The following is a 10,274-nucleotide window of genomic DNA, read 5'->3' as shown; positions in this document are numbered from 1 at the left end:
TAACCTTTGTGTGTGTGTGTGTGTGTGTGTTGAGTCTTTAAGGTTTTGTACATAAAAGATCATATAATCTGTGATCAGAGATAATTTTGCTTCCTTTCCAATTTAGGTGCTTTTTAATTTCTTTCTCTTGTCTAATTGCTCTGGCTAAGAATTCTAGTACTCTGTTGAATAGTAGTGATAAAAGGAGGCATCCTCACCTTGTTTCTGATCTTAGAATAAAAACTTTCAGTCTTTCATAGTTGAGTATAATGTCAGCTGTGGGGTTTTCATATATATATATATGTATTTAATGTTAAGGCAGTTTCCTTCTATTCCTAGTCTGTTGAGTGCTTTTATCATGAAAGAGTGTTATATTTTGTCAAGTGTTTTTCTGCGTCAACTGAGATAATCATGTGGATTTTGTCCTATATTTGTTAATGTGGAGTGTTCTATTGATTTTTTTCATTATTGAACCATCCTTGCATTCTAAGTGTAAATCCCATTTGATCATGGTGTATAATCCTTTTAGTGTGCTCTTTCGTTCAGTTTACTAGTATTTTGTTGAGGATTTTTACACTGTTACTCATTAGGAATATTTTTCTACAGTTTTATTTTCTTGTGTCTTTATCTAGTTTTAGTATCAGGATAATGCTGGCTTCACAGAATGAGTTTGGAAGTGTTCCTTCTTCAATTCTTTGGAAGATTGTGAGGAGGATTGGTGTTAATTCTTTAAATGTTGGGTAGAATCCTTCAATGAGTCATCTGGTCCTAGTTGGAAGGTGTTTGATTACTGCTTCAATCTCCTTACCAGTTATAAATCTGTTCAGATTTTTTATTTCTTTATGATTCAGTCTTGATAGGTTGTATATTTCTGGGAATTTATCCAATTCTTCTAGGTTATCCAATTTGTTATTATAGAATTGTTCATAGTAGTCTCTTACAATCCTTTTAATTTCTGTGATATTAGCTGTAATATGCACTGATTCAATTCTAGTTTTAGTTATTTGAGTCTTCTGCCTCTTTTTCTTAGTCTAACTAGGGCATTGTCAATTTTGTCAATCTTTTCAAAAAACAGTGTCTTAGTCTGCTCAAGCTACCATTAAATATCATAGACTGGGTGGCTTAAAAAACAGATACTTATTTCTCACAGTTCTGGAGGCTGAAAGTCCGAGATCAGGGTGCCAGCATGGTCAGGTGCTGGTGAGAACCCTCTGCCTGGCTTGCAGATAGCTGCCTTCTTGCTGTGTGCTCACACGACCTTCTCTTGGTGCATCTGCTTGAAGACAGAGATTTCTCTCTCTCTCCCTCTTGTTATATGGGCATTAATCCCAACTTGAGGTTCCAACCCTCAAGACTTCATCTAAACCTAATTATTCCTCAAAGGCCCCACCTCCAAATACTATCACATTGCGGATTAGGGCTTTAATATATGAATTTGGGGGAAGACACAAACATTCAGTCCATAACACCAACTCTTGATTTTGTTGATTTTTTTATTGTTTTTCTATTCTCTAATTCATTTACCTCTGCTCTAATCTTCATTATTTCTTTCCTTCAAAATTTGGGTTTAGTTTGTTCTTTTTTCGTCTCCTCAAGATGTAGAGTTAGATTATGGATTTGAGATCTTTTTTTTTTTAAGATTTTTATTTATTTATTTGACAGAGAGAGACACAGTGAGAGAGGGAACACAAGCGGGGGGGAGTGGGAGAGGGAGCAGGGAGCCCGATGCAGGGCTCGATCCCAGGACCCTGAGATCATGACCTGAGCCGAAGGCCGACACTTAACGACTGAGCCACCCAGGCGCCCCGAGATCTTTTTTAATGTAAGCACTTACCACTATAAAATTCCCTCTTAGTATTGCTTTTGCTGCATCACATAAGCTTTGGCATATTGTGTTTGTTTTCATTTGTCTCTAGGTATTTTCTAAGTTCCTTTGTGATTTCTTCTTTAACCCATTGGTTAAGAGCGTGTTGTTTAATTTCCACGTATTTGTGGATTTTCCTTCTTTTACTGATTTCTATTTTTATTCCATTGTGGTCAGAGAAGATACTTTGTATAATTTCAATCTTCTTAAATTTGTTAAGACTTATTTTGTGACCTAACCTGTGGTCTACCTTAGAGAATGTCCATGTGCACTTCAGAAGAATATGTATTCTACTGTTGGGTTAAGTGTTCTATATATATCTGTTAAGTTTAATTGGTCTATATATAGTGTTGTTCAATTCCTCTATTTTCTTCTGTCTGGTTATTCTAGCCATAAATGAAATCAGAATATTGAAGTCTCCTACGATTATTGTCTTGCTGTCTATTTCTCCCTTCAGTTCTGTCAGTGTTTGCTTCATATATTTGGGAGCCCTAATATTAGGTGCATATATATTATAATTGTTATATCTTTCTGGTGAATTGACCCTGTTATCATTATATAATGTCCTTCTTTGTCTCATGTGACAGTTTTTGTCTTAAAGTCTATTTTTTCTAAATATGGCCTCCCCTCCTCTTTTCAGGTTCCTGTTTGCATAAAATATCTTTTTCCATGCTTTCACTTTTAGCCAATGTGTGTCTTTAGATATAAAATGAATCTCTTTAGGGCGCCTGGGTGGCTCAGTTGGTTAAGCAACTGCCTTCGGCTCAGGTCATGATCCTGGAGTCCCAGGATCGAGTCCCGCATCGGGCTCCCTGCTCAGCAGGGAGTCTGCTTCACCCTCTCCCGCTCCCCGCTCTTGTGCTCTCTCTCTCTCAAATAAATAAATAAAATCTTTAAAAAATAAAATAAAATAAAATAAAATAAAATGGATCTCTTTAGACAGTATATTAGTTGGATATTGTTTTTTATCCATTCAACCAATCTGTGTCTTTCAGTTGGTACATTTAAAATCCATTTACTTATGAAGTAATTGCTGACAGGTAAGGATTTACTATGGCCACTTTATTCATTGTCTTCTGTATATCTTATAGCTCTTTTGTCCCTCTTTTCTTCCTACTACCTTATCTTATGTTTCATTAATTTTTTAACTTTTTGTAGTGACATATTTTTATTCCTTTCTCATTTTCCCTTTGCGTATATTCTATAGTTTCTTTGTGGTTATCATTGCAATTACATAAAACATCTTAAAGTTGTAACAATATATCTTAAGCCGTTAACAGCTTAACTTCAATCACATATAAAAACTCTGCCCCTTTACATAAACTCTGTACCCCCTACTTTGTTACTGTGGTGCAAATTACCTCTTTTTATATCACATCCCTCAGCATATATTTGTATATAATTACTTTTTGTGCTTTTGTTTTTAAAATTCTATACTAGAAAGTGATATATGCACCTACATTATAACACTACATAATTATACATTTATATATTTACCTTTACCACAGGAGTTTTATATTTTTATATGGCTTTGGTTGCTGTTTATTATCCTTTCACTTCAACTTGAAAGACTCCCTTCAGCGTTTCTTTTTATTCCCAGCCAGTTTATGGACACTGCAGTGCTCAGGCTTCGACCACATACACCCACAGCGGTCACAACAGTTTCTTCCACTGCTGCTTCTTAGTCTTCAGGTTCTCCTCAGGTTTGCTGAGCCAGCCGCACATGGCACACGTTTTCTTGGACTACTTGCCCTTGTAGAATTTTCCAAGATTCTCTTTCTGAGTCTAGTTAATGTGGTGAAAACACAGGTGATGGATTTGTGAACAACCTGGATCTTGGACAGCTTGGATGCCACTCTGCCTGTTACATTGGAGACATGCAGCTGGGATAACTTCACCTTCCAGTTTTCCAGCTCTTTCAACAGTTCCTTCTCCTTACCTTGAAGGTCTTGCGACTTAATATTGGCCATGGCTGCACAAGCCACCATGTCTGCCACCTGCTCCAAGGGAAAGAGCCCATCAGCATTTCTTATAGGGCAGGTCTAGTGATGAGAAACTCTCTCAGTTTTTGTTTATCTGGAAAAATATAAATTTCTCCTTTGTTTTTGAAGGATAGTTTTGCTGGATATGGTATTCTTAGTTGGCACTTGTTTCTTCCAATATTTTTAATATATCATCCTACTCCCTTCTAGTCCACAGTGTTTCTGCTGATAAATCTTTTGATAATCTAGTAGGAGCTCCCTTGAACATAACAAGTCACTTTTCTCTTTCTGCTTTCAATATTCTCTTTGTGACTTTTGATTATGATATGCCTTGGTGTAATTCTCTTTAGATTTATCTTAGTTGGAGTTTTTTTTAATTTCATGAATTTGTATGTCCATTTCTAGTCTCAGGTTTAGGGAATTTGAGGCCATTAATTATTACTCAATTAGGCTCTGAGCTCCTTTCTCTCTTTCTTCTTCTTCTGAGATTTCCATAATGTATGTGTTGTTCTGCTTTATGGTGTCCCACAAGTCACTTAGGCTCTCTTCATCTTTCTTCAATCTTTTTTCTGTTTGCTCCTCTGCCTAAGTAATTTTGAAAGTCCTGTCTTTGAGTTCACTGATCCTTTCTTCTGCCTTGTCAAGTCTGATGTTGAATAGTGAGTTTTTCAGGGCAGTTATTATTGTTTTCATTTTCAGAATTTCTGTTTCGTTCTTCTTCATAGTTCTATCTCATCATTGATATTCTCATGTTCATGCATTGTTTTCCTGATTTTGTTTGGTTGTCTATCAGTGCTCTCTTTTAATTTATTGAACATTTATGATGAGTAACTCATAAGTCTCCATTTATTTAGGGTCAGTTTCAGGAAATTTAATTTTTCCTTTAAAAGGGCCACATTTCCCTGTTTCCTTGTATGTCTTGTTATCTACTGTTGGGATTTTGGCATTTGAAAAATCAGCCATCCCTCCCCAACATCGCAGTCTGGTTTTGTACAGGAATGACATTCTCAACTCAGCGCTGCTAGAGATTCTGGAGACTTCTCAAGCTTTTTCTGGGGATGTGTCCTTTTTGGGCTTGTGTGTAACCTAATTGAAGAGGTTTGCCTATTTCTACTCAGTACTCCCCATCGGTATCTGCCTGCGCTACTGTGGCCTCGCTGGTGCTGTAGTACGCCATGGCACTGGAGCGCCACCTGGTGTCTATCTGCGGGACTGCAGACTCTGGTGCAAGTCGGTCACTTTGTTCTCAGAGGCCAAGCTCTCAACCTGGCTCCTGGTTGTCAGACAAGATGTAAGCCAGTCCCTTCAACAGTCCACCTAAAAGAATGTTGGGCATACATTCTATTCCTTTCATCCCCAGGAAGAAGATGGGAGTTAGGTGTTTCCTCCCAGTAGCACTGCACTGAGTCAGAGGGAGGGGTTCGGCAAGAGAAAGCGCCATGAACTTTCCTACCAGGCTTTAATGTGGTTGGCTTTGTGCTCACCTAGAGTGCAGGAACCTCTTGACTGGGTTCTAGATTTTTCAGACAATTAGTCCATGCATTGCTGTTAAATCTGTGTCTCCATGGGGGAAAGGAGGGTGGAGGGCTTCCTATTCTACCATCTTGCTAATGTCCCTTCCAATAGCTCTAGTTTTTATGACCTTTTGCAATGTTTCAGACAATGTCTTAAGTACTTTACATCTATTAGCTAATTTAATCCTCACAACCCTATGATCTAGGTGCTATTATCATGATCCTCATTTTCGAACTAGCAAATGGTTAAATTGGAATTCAAACGTAGGATTTAGAAGTGCATGCCTTTAACTACCATGCTATACTAGATGTTAGATTATGGTTTTTTTTTTTTTTTTTTCCTTCTTGCTTTTTTTTCTACAATACACATGCATTACCTTTGCAATACATGTATCTCCCATTTTTCTTATAGGCATGTAATTTGTAGGATGGAGCTTAACATTTTTAGACGGCAAAGGCTTAATTTTAGCACGATTAGTTACTTCAGTTAAATTCATTCCCCTAAAATTCAAGATTAATGAAGTACTCAGAAGGTACAGACTTCTTTCCCCTTTTTCCCTCCATAAGCCTCCAATTCTATTTCTCTTACCATCAGCCAAGGAAGAGTGTAGGAAAAAGCCTAAGACCTTCTTCCAGCGGAGTGATGGTAGGTGCTTCTCCTTACCCCCTTCCAGCCCCGTTCTTTCAGTTCTGCCTTTTCCACTTCTGTTTCCAGCACTTTAAAAAAAGAAAATTTGAAGGCTTTAAAAATGTGAGGGAATGTATAAGAAGGATACTTTAAAGTATGAAACAGGTGAATGAAGACATTTTCTTTGGCCCAAATATTAGTTTATGTTGAGAATTATTACAGAAAAAGAAACTCAAGTGGTCCAACTTCAAAAATATTCATGAAAGACAATACACAAGATACCACCTCATGCCCACCAAATTGGCAGAAATTAAAGTCTAATAAAAACAGGTGTTGAAGATGTAATATCATGGAGACTCTGTGAGCTGTTAATACGAGTGTGGATTGGTGCAAGCACTTGAGAAAGAGCAATTTGGCAATATCTAGTAATGCTGAAGATGCACATCCCTGGGCGCCTGGGTGGCTCAGTTGGTTAAGCCACTGCCTTCGGCTCAGGTCATGATCCTGGAGTCCCGGGATCGAGTCCCGCATCGGGCTCCCTGCTCAGCGGGGAGTCTGCTTCTCCCTCTGACCCTCCCCCTCTCATGTGCTCTCTCTCTCATTCTCTCTCTCAAATAAATAAATAAAATCTTTAAAAAAAAAAAAAAAAAAAAAAAAGATGCACATCCCTTACAACCTAGCAGTTCCACTTCTCCATAAGACCATTGCTCCTCAAAGTGTGGTCCTAGGACCAGCAGTATCAATACCACTTGGGAACTTAAGACAAATGCAGAATCTCAGGCCCCATCCTAAACCTACTGAATCAGAGTTTGCCTGTTAACAAGATTTACCAGATGATTGAATGCACCTGAATATATGAGAAACAATTGTATGTGGGAAAAGACATGTGCAAATCTATACATAGTATTGTTTGTAGTAGGAAAACATTGAAAACAACCGGAAGTCCATCCACAGGATAACAGATATTTGGTAAAACAGGATATATCTCTACAACAATTTGAGTTATATGTATAAACAACCAAAAAAGTACAGGTGCAAAATGATACCTATGGTATACCATTTAAAGTTCAAAATGCAAAATAATATATATTATTTGTGAATATGTGAACATAGTAAGGGAATGACAGCATGAGAATGATAAGCACCAAATTCAGAATAGAGTTTGCTTAGGGAGGGAACAAAAGGAGTGAGATGTTGGAGGCATATACAAGGTGCTTTATCTTTGTGACATTTGATCTAAACTGAATACAATGGTAACATTTAATAGAGTGGATGATGAGTACATAGTTATTCATTATGTTATTTTCTACATTTTTCCATATACTTGAAATAAGTTTACACATTTGTAAAGATTTAATTTAGAAAAAAAAGAAATGCCTTCTTTCCCACCCTAAATTGTGTATTATCAAGTAGCTTTTAGATTTCTGAAGTGATATTATGAATCAATTGGTTTGTCAAATTGTATCCAAGTCTTTTGGATTAAATAGGCCACTCTGGTGAAGCTTGTCTTCAAATACTGAAGCACAGAGAGGAAAACTAGGGAACTGACTATGGATGTAGACAATATAATTTTTGCTGCCATGCTGATGAAATGTTAAGGGTACACAGTCAAATATTTGTGGAGTAAAATGAAAATTATACCTGATTCACTAGTTTGTCTCTCTACTTAAACCACACAAGGAAGATAATCTAGACTCTATATGTTAACCAGTTACCTTGAAGCTATTTTGTCAACCTCATGTCATCAACCACCTGGAAGTCTCATCTTGTTTCCTTGTCATTTATAATGTAAACAGTATTCAATCCTCGGTGAAGCAGAGGAATAGAGTGTTCTCTGCCGTTCATGTTTCTTTTGACATAGTGGTTGTCCAGCTTTTTCCGCTTGGAAAACTTCTAGAGACTGCATGACTCACATCTCCTTTCCACCAGGAAAAAAACAAAAGTCAAGAGAAGACATTACTGGAATTATTTATTAATCCAGAAGCTACTCAACTCAGGGACATTTACATAATTCACTAGAGAAAACACAGTCTTATATAAGAAAAAGATTGCCTGATTTATTGGAATTGTTGCTCTCTGTTATTAAGGACTCACCAAATGCAAATACTACACTAAGAATTCAGTCCTAAGACCTACTGAGCAGGTTTGGAAATGACCCTGAAGGATTATGGAAAGTTCCAAATAAAGTGTCAAGTCTCTCAAGGAGCTCATCATCAAGATGAAGATGAACAAGAATCAAGTCATCTATGCAAATTCAGATGGTAACATGTATACAAAGGCACTGCATTGAGGACATCAAAATGCTAGAGTAGAGTTAAGGGAATCATAAGGAGCCATCATCAACCTGTGGTGATTTCCCAGAGGAAATGAATTTTAATAGTTTTGAGATGGAAGTGAAATCATAATGGGAAGGAGAAATAATCAAAGCAGTCAGAAGTGAGCTTCTAAATAGAAATAAGCTGAGTCCAGGAAGATTACATTAACTTTATTATATAGAGTTTGAAAAGCTTCTTTATCTCTTTAGATAAAGAATCTTTACTAACTGGGTGAACTTGGGTAGGTTAACTTTTCCAATCCTTTTATCTGTAGAATAGATAATATCCACCACCAAGTGACTGTGTGGATCAGTAATGTATGTAACATCCTTAGCAGGGAAATTATGCTCAATAATTCCATTTGTGAGCAAAAATAATGCTTGATCATGATAGAGAATTCAAACTATATAGAAACTCATAAAATGAAGATTATTCTCCACCCTCCCAATGGCATTGTCTTTAACATTATTGTGCATGTTTCTCTCATTTTCATACTGTATACACATTCTAATAGTTATTATCATTATCAGTGCTATCATACTGTGTTTCATCTTGTCACCTAACAAAATGTTTTGAAGAACATTCCAAATCAGCATGTATAGGTTTACTTCATTGTTTTTAAAGGTAGAAGCAGCTTCTAACAAGCCAAACATGAGACCGAAATGGGCAAAGGGGAAAGGAAAATGAAACTCTATGGGGGGGGGTGGCTATCCCCAAGTGACTGAGGCACCTCCTGGCCTCACCTGTTTCTTCTTCTAGCTTAGACTCCACAGCGCATCAGTCCAATCACTCTTGAAGGTACCTAACTGCCACTCCTCCGCATCCCTTCCTCCAGGCACTTCCTGCCAACCTGAGACGCTGGGAGGCTGTCTTCTGTGACCAGCACACCCGCAGAGCAGTGGAGCTGCTACCGAAAGCTGTGCTGTGACGTCAGGACCTTAAATACCTCAGGAACACTGCCCAGAAAGCCACATAGTTCCTCCGGGGGGGCTCAGCAACTGCTCCCACCTAAGCTTTTCTCCCTTTCTTTCTCTCTTTCCTTCCTTCCTTCTTTCTCTCTCTCTTTTCTTTCTTTCTTTCTTCTCTTCTTTCTTTCTTTTCTTTTCTTTCCTTCCCTCCCTTCCTCCTTCCCGCCCTCCCTCCTTTCCTTTCTTTCCTTCCTTCCCACCCACGCTCCCTTCCTTCCTTCCTTCTTTCCTTCCTTCATCTCTACACTCAACGTAAGACTCCAACTCACCACCCTGAGATAAAGAGTTGCATGGTCCACTGACTGAGCCAGCCAGGCGCCCCCACCTAAGCTTTTCTATACCTTTTCTATACCATCTAATCTGTCTTCTCTCTCAAAAAATGACCCTCTGCATCCTTCACTGAGAAATTAGAAGCCTCAGACAGGACAGTGGTCATTCTCTTCTGTACTCCAAAGCCAGCCCTTCACACATGCTATGGAACACCACCAGTTATCCACTCTCCTCCTGAGTCACCTGTTCTTCCCCTTCGCTGAGTCCGCCATAAACATCACACGTGCTGTAGCATCTCTCTGCTGGGGAAAAACAAATGCAAAGTGCTCTTGACCTTGTGTTCCAAAACCACCACCCCAGCTCTCTGTTTCCTGTAAAAGCCACACTTCTCTAAACCTTGTTTCACTTGACTGCTTTCCTCCCCCACCGATTCTCACCTCACACTTCAACCCTTTTCAATTTGTCTCACCCCTTATTCCAGTTAGGCATCTGTCCAGGCTCCCTTTTCCCACTGACAACATTCCTGCTGCAGCTTCAGACCCTACATCTCTTAGAGAGTTAGTGAAGAAAAAGGGTCTCTTTCCTAAGATTACCGACAAAATCCTCACAGCCTCTCCCTGGCTCTGATCAAGGCCACATGCCCATCCTGGGTCAATCACCGAATATGCAGAGTCTCTTCTGATGACGAAACTCTGAAACAAAGATCTAGCTCCTCCTTTTTAATAGCTGCATAATATTCCATTGCACGAATGTA

The 10,274-nt window shown here is 38.5% G+C and overlaps 1 pseudogene; it reads right to left on the bottom strand.

Moving 5' to 3' along the window:
- Positions 1 to 3,082: 3,082 nt before the first annotated feature.
- LOC116630966 lies at positions 3,083 to 4,576 on the bottom strand (annotated as a pseudogene).
- Between the last annotated feature and the right edge of the window lie 5,698 nt (positions 4,577 to 10,274).

Source organism: Phoca vitulina, unplaced genomic scaffold (genome assembly GCF_004348235.1).
Source record: "Phoca vitulina isolate PV1807 unplaced genomic scaffold, GSC_HSeal_1.0 scaffold4, whole genome shotgun sequence".
Taxonomy (NCBI): domain Eukaryota; kingdom Metazoa; phylum Chordata; class Mammalia; order Carnivora; family Phocidae; genus Phoca; species Phoca vitulina.
The sequence above is the reverse complement of the archived record's forward strand: the minus strand, read 5'-3'. Positions and strand labels throughout refer to the sequence as shown.